General features: G+C 34.7%; 1 protein-coding gene across 1 annotated transcript in view; it reads right to left on the bottom strand.

Moving 5' to 3' along the window:
- The window catches only part of CCDC7 (coiled-coil domain containing 7), a 285,426-nt gene that overhangs the window by 264,552 nt on the left and 6,785 nt on the right, over positions 1-14,089 (bottom strand). The window lies entirely within an intron of this gene.

Raw genomic sequence — 14,089 nt, 5'->3', positions numbered from 1 at the left:
GTTGCTGGGAATGTAAATTGATACAGCCACTATGGAGAACAGGATGGAGGTTCCTTAAAAAACTAAAAATAGAATTACCATATGACCCAGCAATCCCTCTACTGGGCATATACCCAGAGAAAACCATAATTCAAAAAGACACATGCACCCCAATGTCCATTGCAGCACTATTTACAATAGCCAGGTCATGGAAGCAACCTAAATGCCCATCGACAGACGAATGGATAAACAAGATGTGGTACATATACAGAATGGAATATTACTCAGCGATAAAAAGCAATGAAATTGGGTCATTTGTAGAGATGTGGATGAATCGAAAGACTGTCATACTTAGTGAAGTAAGTCAGAAAGAGAGAAACAAATATCGTATATTAACGCATATATGTGGAACCTAGAAAAATGGTACAGATGAACCGGTATGCAGGGCAGAAGTTGAGACACAGATGTAGAGAACAAACGTATGGACACCAAGGGGGGAAAGCGGCAGGGGGGTGGGGTGTTGGTGTGATGAATTGGGAGATTGGGATTGACATACATGCACTAATATGTATAAAATGGATAACTAATAAGAACCTGCTGTATACAAAAATAAATAAAATAATATTCAAAAAAATAGAAAGTTTAATAAAACAATATATAAAATAGAAAAATTTAAAAAAAAAAAAGCTAAAGGAAATCAAACACAAGGAATTAAAGGAAACAAGGAGCAATGTTACAACAAATATCCATAAAGATATAGAAATGATTAAAAGGAACCCAAAAATTCTAGAAATGAAAATTTCAATAACTGAACAAAAGGAACAATAACTGAAATAAAAATTTCTCTAGAGGTTTTAACAGCATGTTTGAGCAAATAAAGAAAGAAACAATGAATTTAAAGGCAGGTCAGTTGTAATTATCCAGTGTGAGGAGAAGAAAAAAAAAGAAATAAAGGAAAAAAGAAACAGTGCTTAAGAGACCTATGGAACATCATCAAGTATACCAATATACACATAATAGGAGTTCCATAACAGGAGAGAGAAAAGAGGGCAGAACGGATATTTGAAGAAATAATGAGTAATAATTCCCAAATTTGAGAAAAGATATGGAGCTACATTTCAAAATCCTAGTAGAATAAATATGAGAAGATCCACACCAAAACACATTATAATCAAACTGTTGAAAGTCAAACACAAATAGAGAAGTTGAAAGCAGCCAGAGAAAAGTGAAATGATACGTACAAGGGATCTTCAACAAGATTAACAGCTCATTTCTCCTCAGAAACCATAGAGGGCAGTAGACAATGGGTCAACACATTTTAAGTGCAATTAATGGGGAAAAAAAAAGCTATATACAAGATTACACACCTGGAAAAATTATCATTCAAAATGAAGGAGAATTTAGGACATTTCCCAATTTTTTTTAAAAACTGAGAAAGTTTGTCACTAGATTTGCCATACAAGAAATGCTAAAATGAAAGCTGTATGACGCAATAAAAACATTGTTACAGATAACTATGTACTTAAATATAAAATACAAAAAAAAAAACGTGTTTTTGGTTTCTAAACCCTTTTTCCTATACAAAAGACGAAAGCATAAATTAATAATTATATATCTTATGTTAATAAACACAACATATAAAGATCTAATTTATGACAATAACTAAAAGGGGGAAGATGAAGATATATAGGAAAAGAGATTTTCTATAATTTTGAAGTTAAATTAGTATTTATTCAAACTATACTAACTTTACAATGTTAGTTGTAATGCTAAGATAACCATTAAGTAAATAATTTTTAAATATAGAAAAGAAGGAAGTGAGAAGGGAATCAAAACAGTATACTACCAAAAAAAAAATCAATTAAACGAAACAAAGGGAAATAATGGAGGAAAAGACTTGAAAAAAAAAGTATGACATAAAGAAAATAAGCAGCAAAACTGCATAAATTAATACTTCGTTGTAGGTAGTTACTTTAAATAGAGATTAAGCTCTGCAATCAAAAAGCAGAGATTGACCAAACTAATTTTTTTAATGATTTAACTATATGTTGTCTACAAGAGACTCACTCTAGATCCAAACATACAAATAGGTTGAAAGTCAAAGGATGGATGAAGATATTCTATACAAACAGTAAGCAAAAACAAGCTAGCAGGATAATAAAAATATAAGACAAAATACTGTTTGTCAAAAACTCTTGCAGGAGGCAAAGAATGACATTACATATTGATAAAAAGGATCGATTCATCATGAAAATTTAACAGTTGTAAATATATATGCCCCAAACAAGTCACAAAATATGTGAAGCAAACATCAGCAGAATTGAAGGAAGAAATACAGTTCTACAATAATAATCAAAAGGATCAATACCTCACTTTCAATAATGGAAAGAACATCCAGATAGAAGAACAATATGGAATTGGAGGACTTGAACAACACTAGACCAACTAAATCTAACAGATATATATATATATATACACACACACAGGACATTCCACCCAACAACAAAATACACATTCTTCTGAAGAGCACATGGAATATTCTCCAGAATAGACCACCTGTTTAGTCACACAAAAAAGTCTCAATACATTTAAAAGAGTGAAAGCATACAAAGTATCTTCTCTGACCGCAGTGGTATAAAGCTAGCATCAATAACAAAAGAAAAACTGAAAAATTCACAAGTATGTGGAAATTAAACAGACTCTTAAACAACTAATGGAACAAAGAACACATGAGGGAAATTTTTAAACAAATTTAGTTTACTTTTTAAATTGGGCAGAAGATTGGACCAGACATTTTTCCAAAGAAGATATACAGATAGCCAAAAAATATATGAAAAGATGCTCAACATCACTAATTACCAGGGAAATGCAAATCAAAATCACAATAAGATAACACCTCACATCTGTTAAAATGGATATCATCCAAAAGACAACAAATAACAAGTGCTGGCAAGAATTTGGAGAAAAGGGATCCCTTGTACACTTTGGTCGGAATGTAAATTGTTGCAGCCACTACAGAAAATAGTATGGAGGTTCCTCAAAATTTTTAAAGATAGAAATACTGTATGATCCAACAATTTCACTTCTGGGTATTCATCACAAGGAAAGGAAAACACCATCCCCAAAATATATAAACACCCCCATGTTCACTGCAGCATTATTTACCTTAGCCAAGATATGGAAACAACTAAGTAAACAGATAAAGGAAACATGAGATATAATATTACTTGTCCATAAAAAAGAATGAAATCTTGCCATCTGTAACAACATAGATGGACCTTGAGGACATTATGATACATTAAAAATTCAGACACAGAGAAACAAATTATCATATAATCTCACTTATATGTGGAATCTGAAAAAAAAAACAAGCTTATAGATACAAAGAACAGATTGGTGATTGTCTGAGGTGGGGGTTGGGAGGTAGGTAAAACAGGTAAAAATGATCAAAGGGTACTAACTTTCAGCTGTAAAATAAATAAGTCATGGAAATGTAATGTACACCACGGTGATGACAGTTAATTATCCCTTACTGCAATTTGAAAGTTGCTAAAAGAGCAAATCTTAAAAGTTCTCATGACAAGAAAAAAAATGTACCTATGGATGATACTGTATGTTAACTAGACTTGTCCTGGTGATCACTTAGCAATATTTACAAATATAGAATAATTATGTTGTACACCTGAAACTAATATAAGGCTATATGTCAGTTATATCTCACCAGAACAACAAACTGGCAAACCTTTAAGTATACTGACTAAGAAAACAGAGAAAAGACTCAAATTACTAAAATCAGAAATTAAAGTGGAGACATTACTACTGATCTTTTTTTTTTTTTTTGGCTGCATTGGGTCTTTGTTGCTGCGCATGGACTTTCTCTAGTTGTGATGAGCTGGGGCTACTCTTCATTGTGGTGCACGGGCTTCTCATTGTGGTGGCTTCTCTTAATGTGGAGCACGGGCTCTAGGCTCATGGCCTTCAGCAGTTGCAGCACGTGGGCTCAGTAGTTGTGGCTCACGGGCTTATTAGTTGCTCTGCAGCATGTGGGATCTTCCCCGACCAGGGATCGAACCCATGTCCCCTGCATTGGCAGGTGGATTCTTAACCATTGTGCCACCAGGGAAGTTCCCACTACTGATCTTAAAGCAATAAAAAAGTATTATAAGAGAACACTTTGAATAATTATATGCCAAAAAATTGGATAACCTAGATGAAATGAACAAATTCCTGGAAATACACAAAATACCAAAATTGACTCAAGAAGAAATAGAAAATGTGAACAGACCTATTAAAAAGTAAAGATAATGAATAAGTAATCAAAAAACTATCAACAATGAAAAGCCCAAGATGAGATGGTTTCACTAGTGAATTCCATCAAACATTTAAAGAATAATTGACACAAATCCTTTTCAAACTCTTCCAAAAAGAAAGAAGATGAAGGAACAATTCCTAACTCATTCTACGTGGCAAGCATTACTGTGAGGCCAAAGCCATACACATACGAAATGGAAGAAGGCAAGAACAAGCCCTGAGGTGACAGACTGGAATTGAAGATGCCTGTGAGAACTCCAGATTTCTAAATATATCTATTCATGTATATATGTATGTATATATACACTTTATATATGTGTAGGAATATGTGTGTATAAAATACGTATACGTATATGCATATGTGTGCATACTTGCATGCATTTCCTAAGTCTGTCTACTGAAAGGGAATAGAAGCAAAAACACTCCAGGATCAAAGGGCACAATGAACCATCAGATCGTGGTTTCTATTACCGTTACCCCTTAAAACGAAACAAGGCTCCATCAGCAAGACGGCAAATAGGAAGCCAAGATCTTTCTTCCCCCACAAAGACAGGGAGTTAAAATCAAACAAACCAAATGCCTCTGTCAGAAACAAGTTAAAAGGTGCTGCACCCCAGGCAAGGACAAAACCAAGCGCACCAAAGCCCAGTCGGAAAAGTTTTTGACACTCTCCACTTTAACGTGGGAGAGTCCCTCCCTACTCCAACTTCAGCACAATTGGGAGGAAATCCCCAACTTCCATCTTCCCCTTGGGGATGAAAAGAAATAGAACACACATCCAGCATTCTGACATTTAGGGGAGCTGCCTAAGGGACTGTTTTTTCCCTTTCATGTATCCAAGTACTGACGGGAAGAGGGTGCTAGGTTGAGGATCTCTGAGAACAAAGACCATCAACCATGCACCAGAGTCTGCAGTACCTAAGACAGACACTAGGTAAAGCACCAGTACTGTGATTTACAACAGCACCAGAGAGGCTGCAATATCAGAGAGACACCAGGGGGAGTGCCTGAAATGAAACCTACAAACCTCTTCTAATAGATTATATGCACAAGCCAAAAGGCAATAGCTACCCCAAAAAGGTTTGAGAGGGCTCCAGAATCCAAATAGGCTGAGCAAGAAAAGTCCTCCCTACAGGAAATGAAACCACAAAGTCTTGGAGAATTGGCTGATTCTACAGTTGCCAAAATCCCAACAAAAAATAACAAGACATACAAAGAAAAGGGGAGCCATAACACATTCAAAGAAACAAATCTCTAGAAACTAGCCTTAAAGAAACAGATATATGGATTGCCAAAAAAAAAAAAGTTCAAAATTTTCATCATAAGAATGTATAATGAGTTAAAAGAGAATACAGACAGACTAAACAAAATCAGGAAAATGATGCATGAACAACATGAGAATATCAACCAAAAAACCCCAGAAACTATGAATAAAACAAAACAGAAATTCTGAAACTAAAGAATACAATAACTGAATTGAAAAATTTGTTCCAGAGACTCATCATAAGACTTGACCAGGTAGAAGAAAGAATCAGCAAACTCAAAGACAAGACCTCCAAAATTACTGAGGAAGAAAAAGAAAAAGAAAAAAAGAAAAGAAAAATGAAGAGAATCTAAGGTATTTATGGGGTATCATGAAGCAGAACAACACAAACTCATGAAAATACAAGAAAAAGAAAGAAAGGGACAGAAAACTTACTTGAAGAAACAATGACTGAAAATTTCCAATTCTGAGGTGAGAAATAGACATACAAATTCAAGTAACTTAAAGAACTCCAGATAGAAAAATATCTAAAGAGATCTACACCAAGATACGTCACAAACTGTCAAAAGTCACAAAGAGACAGAGAATTTTGAAAACAGGAAGAGAAAACTGACTCATAACATACAAGTAAGTTCCTAACAGATCATCACAGATTTCTAACCAGAAAGCTTTCAGACTAGAAGGGAAAGAAACAATATATTCAAAGTACTGAAAGAAAAAATTGCCAAAAATACTAGATGTCATAAAACTGTCCTTCAAAAATGAGGGAGAAATCAAGACTGTTCCAGAAAAATACTGTTGAGAGAGTTTATCACCACTAGACCTTCCCCACAAGAAACGCTGAAGAGAGTCCTACAAACTGAAGAGAAAGAACAATAAACATCAGTACAAAAACCATATGAAAATAGAGCATTCCCTGGTAAAGGTAAATATATCAACAAATATAGAATCCTAGAGTATTGTAAAGCAAGTGAGTAAATCACTTATAAATCTGGTACAGAATTTTTATTAAGAAGTATAAAAACTAGTTATACATTTATATTCATGGAAATGCAATTTAAAAAGAGGTAACTTGGGCTTCTCTGGTGGCACAGTGGTTGAGAATCTGCCTGCCAATGCAGGGGACACGGGTTCGAGCCCTGGTCTGGGAGGATCCCACATGCCGCGGAGCAACTGGGCCCGTGAGCCGCAACTGCTGAGCCTGCGCGTCTGGAGCTTGTGTTCCACAACAGGAGAGGCCGCGACAGTGGGAGGCCCACGCACCGCAATGAGGGGTGGCCCCCGCTCACCGCAACTAGGGAAAGCCCTCACACAGAAACGAAGACCCAACACAGCCAAAAATAAATCAAATACATAAATAAATAAATTTTAAAAAATAAAAAAATAAAAAGAGGTAACTGTATCATCAGTAACAAAGTAGGAGGCAAGGATGTAAACTAGTAGAGTTTTTATATGCAACTGATGTTAAATATAATCTGTTTAAAAGAGATCGTTATAACTTTACAAAGTTTTATGTAATTGCAATGGTAACCACAAAAGAAGTATCTATAGAATAAACATAAAGGTAAATGAGAAGGTAATCAAAAAATGTCATTACAAAAATCAACAAGGGCTTCCCTGGTGGCGCAGTGGTTGAGAATCTGCCTGCCAATGCAGGGGACACGGGTTCGAGCCCTGGTCTGGGAAGATCCCACATGCCACGGAGCGACTAGGCCCGTGAGCCACAATTGCTGGGCCTGCGTGTCTGGAGCCTGTGCTCCACAACAAGAGAGGCTGCGATAGTGAGAGGCCCGCGCACCGTGATGAAGAGTGGCCCCCACTTGCCGCAACTAGAGAAAGCCCTCGCACAGAAACGAAGACCCAACACAGCCATAAATAAATAAATAAATAAATAAATAAAATTAAAAAAAAAAAAAGAAAATAGTAAGGAAACACAAGCTTTAAATGACACAATAGACCAGATAGATTTAATGGATATTTCTAGAACATTCCACCCAAAAGTGGCAGAATACACTTTCTCTCAACTGCACAGGGAACATTCTCTAAGGATAGATAACATCTTGGGTCACAAATCAAGCCTTGGAAAATTTAAGAAAACTGACATTGTATCAGCATATTTTCTGACCACAATGTTATGAGACTGGAAATCAATTACAGGAAAAAAACTGTAAAAAACACAAATACATGGAGGCTAAACAATGAGCTACTAAATAACCAAGAGATCACTGAAAAAGTCAAAGAAATTAAAAAATACATAGAAACAAATGACAACAAAAACAAGATGACCCAAAACCTATGGGACACAGCAAAAGCAGTTCTAAGAAGGAAGTTTAAAGTAATTCAACCTCACCTCAAGAAACAAGAAATATCTCAAATAAACAATCTAACCCTAAACTTAAAACAACTAGAGAAAGAACAAAGAAAACCCAAAGTCAGTAAATAATAAAGATCAGAGCAGAAATAAATGAAATAGAAACGAAGAAAACAATAGCAAAGATCAATAAAACTAAAAGCGGGTTCTTTGAGAAGATAAACAAAATTGATAAACCCTTAGTCAGACTCAACAAAAAAAAAACGGAGAGGATGCAAATCAATAAAATTAGAAATGAAAAAGGAGAAATCAAAACTGACACCGCAGAAATACAAAGGATTATGAGAAACTGCAATAAACAACTAAATGCCAATAAAATGGACAACCTGAAAGAAATGGACAAATTCTTGCAAATATACAATTTTCCAAGACTGAACCAGGAAGAATTAGAAAATATAAACAGCACTATCACAAGTAATGAACCTGAAACCATAATTAAAAATCTTCCAACAAACAAAAGTCCAGGACCAGATGGCTTCACAGGAGAATTCTATCAAACATTTAGAGAAGAGCTAACACCCATCCTTCTCAAACTCTTCCTCAAAATTGCAGAGGAAGGAACACTCCCAAACTCATTTAACAAGGCCACCATCACTCTAATACCAAAACCAGAAAAAGATATCACAAAAAAAGAAAAATATAGACCAATATCACTGATGAATATAGATGCAAAAATCCTGAACAAATGACTAGCAAACAGAATCCAACAGCACATTAAAAGGATCATACACCATGATCAAGTGGGATTTACCCCACGGATGCAAGGATTCCTCCATATATGCAAATAAATCAATGTGATACACCACATTAACAAATTGAAGAATAAAAACCATATGATCATCTCAATAGATGCAGAAAAAGCTTTTGACAAAATTCAACACCCATTTATGATAAAAACTCTCCATTAAATGGGCATAGAGGGAACCTACCTTAACATAACAAAGGCCATATATGACAAACCCACAGTAAGCATCATACTCAATGGTGAAAAACTGAAAGCATTTCCACTAAGATCAGGAAAGAGACAAGGATGTGCTCTCTCACCACTCTTATTCAACATAGTTTTGGAAGTCCTAGCCATGGCAATCAGAGAAGAAAAAGAAATCAAAGGAATACACATTGGAAAAGAAGTAAAACTGTCACTGTTTGCAGATGACATGATACTATACATAGAAAATCCTAAGGATGTCACGAGAAAACTACTAGAACTAATCAATGAATTTGGTAAGGTTGCAGGATACAAAATTAATGCACAGAAATCTCTGCCATTGCTATACACCAACAATGAAAAATCAGAAAGAGAAATTAAGGAAACACTCCCATTTACCACTGCAACAAAAAGAATAAAATACCTAGGAATAAACCTGCCTAAAGAGGCAAAAGACTTGTCCTCAGAAAACTATAAAACACTGATGAAAGAAATCAAAGATGACATAAACAGATGGAGAAATATACCATGTGCTTGGACTGGAAGAATCAATATTCTGAAAATGACTAAACGACCCAAAGCAATCTACAGATTCAATGCGATCCCTATCAAACTACCAATGGCATTCTTCACAGAATTAGAACAAATAATTTTACAATTCGTACGGAAACACAAAAGATCCCAAATAGTCAAAGCAATCTTGAGAAAGAAAAACAGGGTTGGAGGAATCAGGCTCCCTGACTTCAAACTATACCACAAAGCGACAGTAATCAACACAGTATGGTACTAGCACAAAAAAAGAGAAATATAGATAAATGGTACAGGATAGAATGCCCAGAGATAAACCCATGCACATATGGGCACCTAATTTACGACAAAGGAGGCAAGAACATACAATGGAGAAAAGACAGCCTCTTCAATAAGTGGTGCTGGGAAAACTGGACAGCCACATGTAAAAGAATGAAATTAGAACACTACCTAACACCATCAACAAAAATAAACTCAAAATGGATTAAAGACTTAAATGTAAGACCAGACATTATAAAACTCTTACAGGAAAACAAAGGAAAAACACTCTTTGACGTAAACCACAGCAAGATCTTTTTTGCCCATCTCCTAGAGTAACAGAAATAAAAATAAACAAATGGGACTTAATTAAACTTAAAAGTTTTTGCACAGCAAAGGAAACCATAAACAAGACAAAAAGACAACCCTCAGAACAGGAGAAAATATTTGCAAATGAAACAACAGACAAAGGATTAATCTCCAAAATATACAAACAGCACATGGAGCTCAATATCAAAAAAAACAAACAATCCAGTTAAAAATGGGCAGAAGACCTAAATAGACATTTCATCAAGGAAGACGTACAGATGGCCAAGAGGCACATGAAAAGATGCTCAACATCACCATTAGAGAAATGCATATCAAAACCACAATGAGGTATCACCTCACGTCGGTGAGAATGGCCATCATCAAAAAATCTAGAAACAATAAATGCTGGAAAGGGTGTGGTGAAAAGGGAACCTTCCTGCACTGTTGGTGGGAATGTAAATTGATACAGCCACTACGGAAAAACAGTATGGAGGTTCCTTAAAAAACTAAAAATAGAACTACCATATGACCCAGCAATCTCATTACTGGGTATATACCCTGAGAAAACCATAATTCAAAAAGAGTCATGTACCACAATGTTCACTGCAGCACTATTTACAACAGCCAGGACATGGAACCAACTTAAATGTCCATCAACAGATGAATGGATGAAAAAGATGTGGCACATAGATACAATGGAATATTACTCAGCCATAAAAAGAAACGATATTGAGTTATTTGCAGTGAGGTGGATGGACTCAGAGTCTGTCATACAGAGTGAAGTAAGTCAGAAAGAGAAAAACAAATACCATATGCTAATGCATATACATGGAATCTTAAAAAAAAAACAATGGTACTGATGTACCTAGTTGCAGGGCAGGAATAAAGATGTAGACATAGAGAATGGACTTGAGGACACAGTGTGGGAGGGGGAAGCTGGGGCAAAGTGAGAGTAGCATCGACATATATACACTACCAAATGTAAAATAGATAGCTAGTGGGAAGCAGCCGCATTGCACAGGGAGATCAGCTCGGTGCTTTGTGACCACCTAGAGCGGTGGGATAGAGAGGGTGGGAGGGAGATGCAAGAGGGAGGGGATATGGGGATATATGTATACATATAGCTGATTCACTTTGTTATACAGCAGAAACTAACACAACATTGTAAAGCAATGATACTCCAATAAATATGTTGGAAAAAAAAAGTCAGTTGCATTCGTATATGTTAACAATGACCAATCCAAAAAGAAAATTAAGAAAATAATCCAATTTACTATAGCATCAAAAAAGATGAAAATATTTAGGAATAAAATAAACCAAGGAGATGAAAGATTTTAACACAGGGAACTATAAAACATTGCTAAAAGAAATTAAACAAGATACAAATAGATGGAAAGACACCCCATGGTCATGGATTGGAAGACTTACTACTGTTAAAATATACATAATAGCCAGTGCAATCCCTATCAAAATCCCAATGGCATTTCCTGCAGAAATAGAAAAAATACTAACATTCATATGGAATATCAAGGGCCCCCCAATAGCCAAAACAATCTTCAAAAATCAAAATAAAGTCATAGGCCTCAACCTTCCTGATTTCAAGATACACTACAGCAACTGTAATTAAGACAGTGCTGTACTGTCATAAAGATAGATACATATGTACACCTAAAACTAATACAGTGTTATATGTGAATGATATCTAAATTTTTAAAAATAAAAATAAAAAAATAATTTAAAAGATACATAAACCAATGGAACAGAATTGAAAACCCAGAAATAAACCCTATCATATATGGCAAAAGGATTTTACACAAGAGTACCAATGGGGAAAGAACAATCTCTTCAACAAATAATGCTGAGAAAATTAGATATCCACATGCAAAGAACAAAGTTCATCCTTCCCTTACACTATGTATAAAAATTAACTCAGAATGGATCCATAACCTGAATACAAGATCTAAACCTATTAAACTGCTGGAAGAAAACAGAGGGGAAAAGCATCAGGAAATTGGGTTTGGCAATGATTTCTTGGACATGACACCTAAAGCCCAAGCTTAACAAAAGCAAAAATAAACTAATGGGGGACTTCCCTGGTGGTCCAGTGGGTAAGACTCTGCGCTTCCAATGCAGGGGGCCTGGGCTCAATCCCTGGTTGGGAAACTAGATCCCACGTGCATGCCACAACTAAGAGTCCACATGCCGCAACTAAGAAGTCCACATGCCACAACTAAGATGTCCGCATGCCACAACCACGAAGCTTGCATGCCGCAACTAAAACCCAGTGCAGCCAAAATAAATACATAAATAAATACATAGAAAAAAATAAAACTTCTTAAAAGAATGAAAAAAATAAACAAATGGGTCTACATCAAATTAAAAAGTCACCACACATGAAAGGAAACCATCAACAAAATGAAAAGGCAATCCATGGAATGGGAGCAAATATTTGCAAACCATATATATTACTGTAAAAAGGCTTAATATCTAGAATATATAAGGAACTCATGCAACTCAATAGCAAAATAACAAATAACCTGATTTTAAAATGGGCAAAGAAATAGAAAAATAGACATTTTTCCAAACAAGACATACAAATGAACAACGGGTACATGAAAAGGTGTTCAACATTACTCATCATCAGGGAAATGCAAATCAAAATCATATGAGATATCACCTCACACCTGTGAAAATGTGTATTACCAAAAAGACAAGAGAAAATAAACACTGATAAGGATGTGGAGAGAGGGAACCCTCATGCACTGTTGGTGGGTATGTAAATGGATATAGCAACTATGGAAAACAGTATGTAGGTTTCTAAAAAAAATTAAAAATATAAGTACCATATGATCCAGCAATAACACTTTCAGGTATATATCCAAAGGAAACAAAATCAGTATCTCAAAAAGATATCTGCACTCCCATGGTCTTTGCAGCATTATTCACAATAGCCAAGATACTGAAACAGTCTAAGTGTCCATCAATGGATGAATGGATAAAGAAATTGTGATATACATACAAAATGGAATATTATTCAGGCATTAAAAAAAGAAGGAAAACCTGCCATTTGTGACAACATCGATGAATCTGTAAGACACTATGGTAAGTGAAACAAGCCAGACACAGAAAGAAAAATATTGCATGACCCCACTTATACATGAAATCAAAACAAACAAAAACAACCCCTCATAGTAACTGAGAGTAGAATGGTGATTACTAGGGGCCAAACAGAGGGGGTCACAGGAAGTTATTGTTTAATGCATACAGTTTCAGTTTTGCAAGATGGAAAGAGCTCTGTAGTGGAAGGCAGTGATGGTTACACAATATAAATGTACTTAACACCACTGAACTGTACACTTAAAAATGCTTAAGGTAGTATACTTTATGTTCATTTTCCAATTAAAAAATTAGAAAAATGTATATATAAATATATATGTGTGTGTGTGTGTGTATATATATATATATATATATATATATATATAGCAAAACACGAGAAAATATATTTTATAATGTTACTAATGCTTATGCATCAGAGTAACATTGCACATAATTTATTTTCCTATGTACTTTTCATACTTCTTCAAATGTTCCACGATAATACTTTAAAAATCAGCTAAAACACAATGAATGTTACTTTTCAAAACTCACAAAATAAGAAAATGTATTACCAAATAATACATATGGTATTATTTAATTTCTAAAGAATAATATGTATAACTATGGAAAAATAGGAAGGTAAACAAAAATATGTTGACAAGAGTTATCTCAGAGAAACAGGATTATGATGACTTTTATTTTCTTTTTGTATGCCTTCATTTTTAAATTTTCATTATTTATGCCATTACTTTTGTAATATAAATGTACTTATTTAAAAAACACAGTAAAATATAAATACTACATATGAAAATATTAATGACCCAATCAATGCTGTACATAAAGGACAATTCACATACATAAACGCCTACGATAAATAATGCTTTCCAATGCTCTTTATAACTACTTAAGGCACTATATCTAGACTAATATTGCTGACTGGATTATCATATTCAAGATCAAACAACCAATATAACTTTAAATATTTTATTATTGAAATGATTGTTAATAATAATGAATAGTAATTTAATTAGTAATTATTATCAGT

This window comes from Eubalaena glacialis, chromosome 2, assembly GCF_028564815.1.
Source record: "Eubalaena glacialis isolate mEubGla1 chromosome 2, mEubGla1.1.hap2.+ XY, whole genome shotgun sequence".
Taxonomy (NCBI): domain Eukaryota; kingdom Metazoa; phylum Chordata; class Mammalia; order Artiodactyla; family Balaenidae; genus Eubalaena; species Eubalaena glacialis.
The sequence above is the reverse complement of the archived record's forward strand: the minus strand, read 5'-3'. Positions and strand labels throughout refer to the sequence as shown.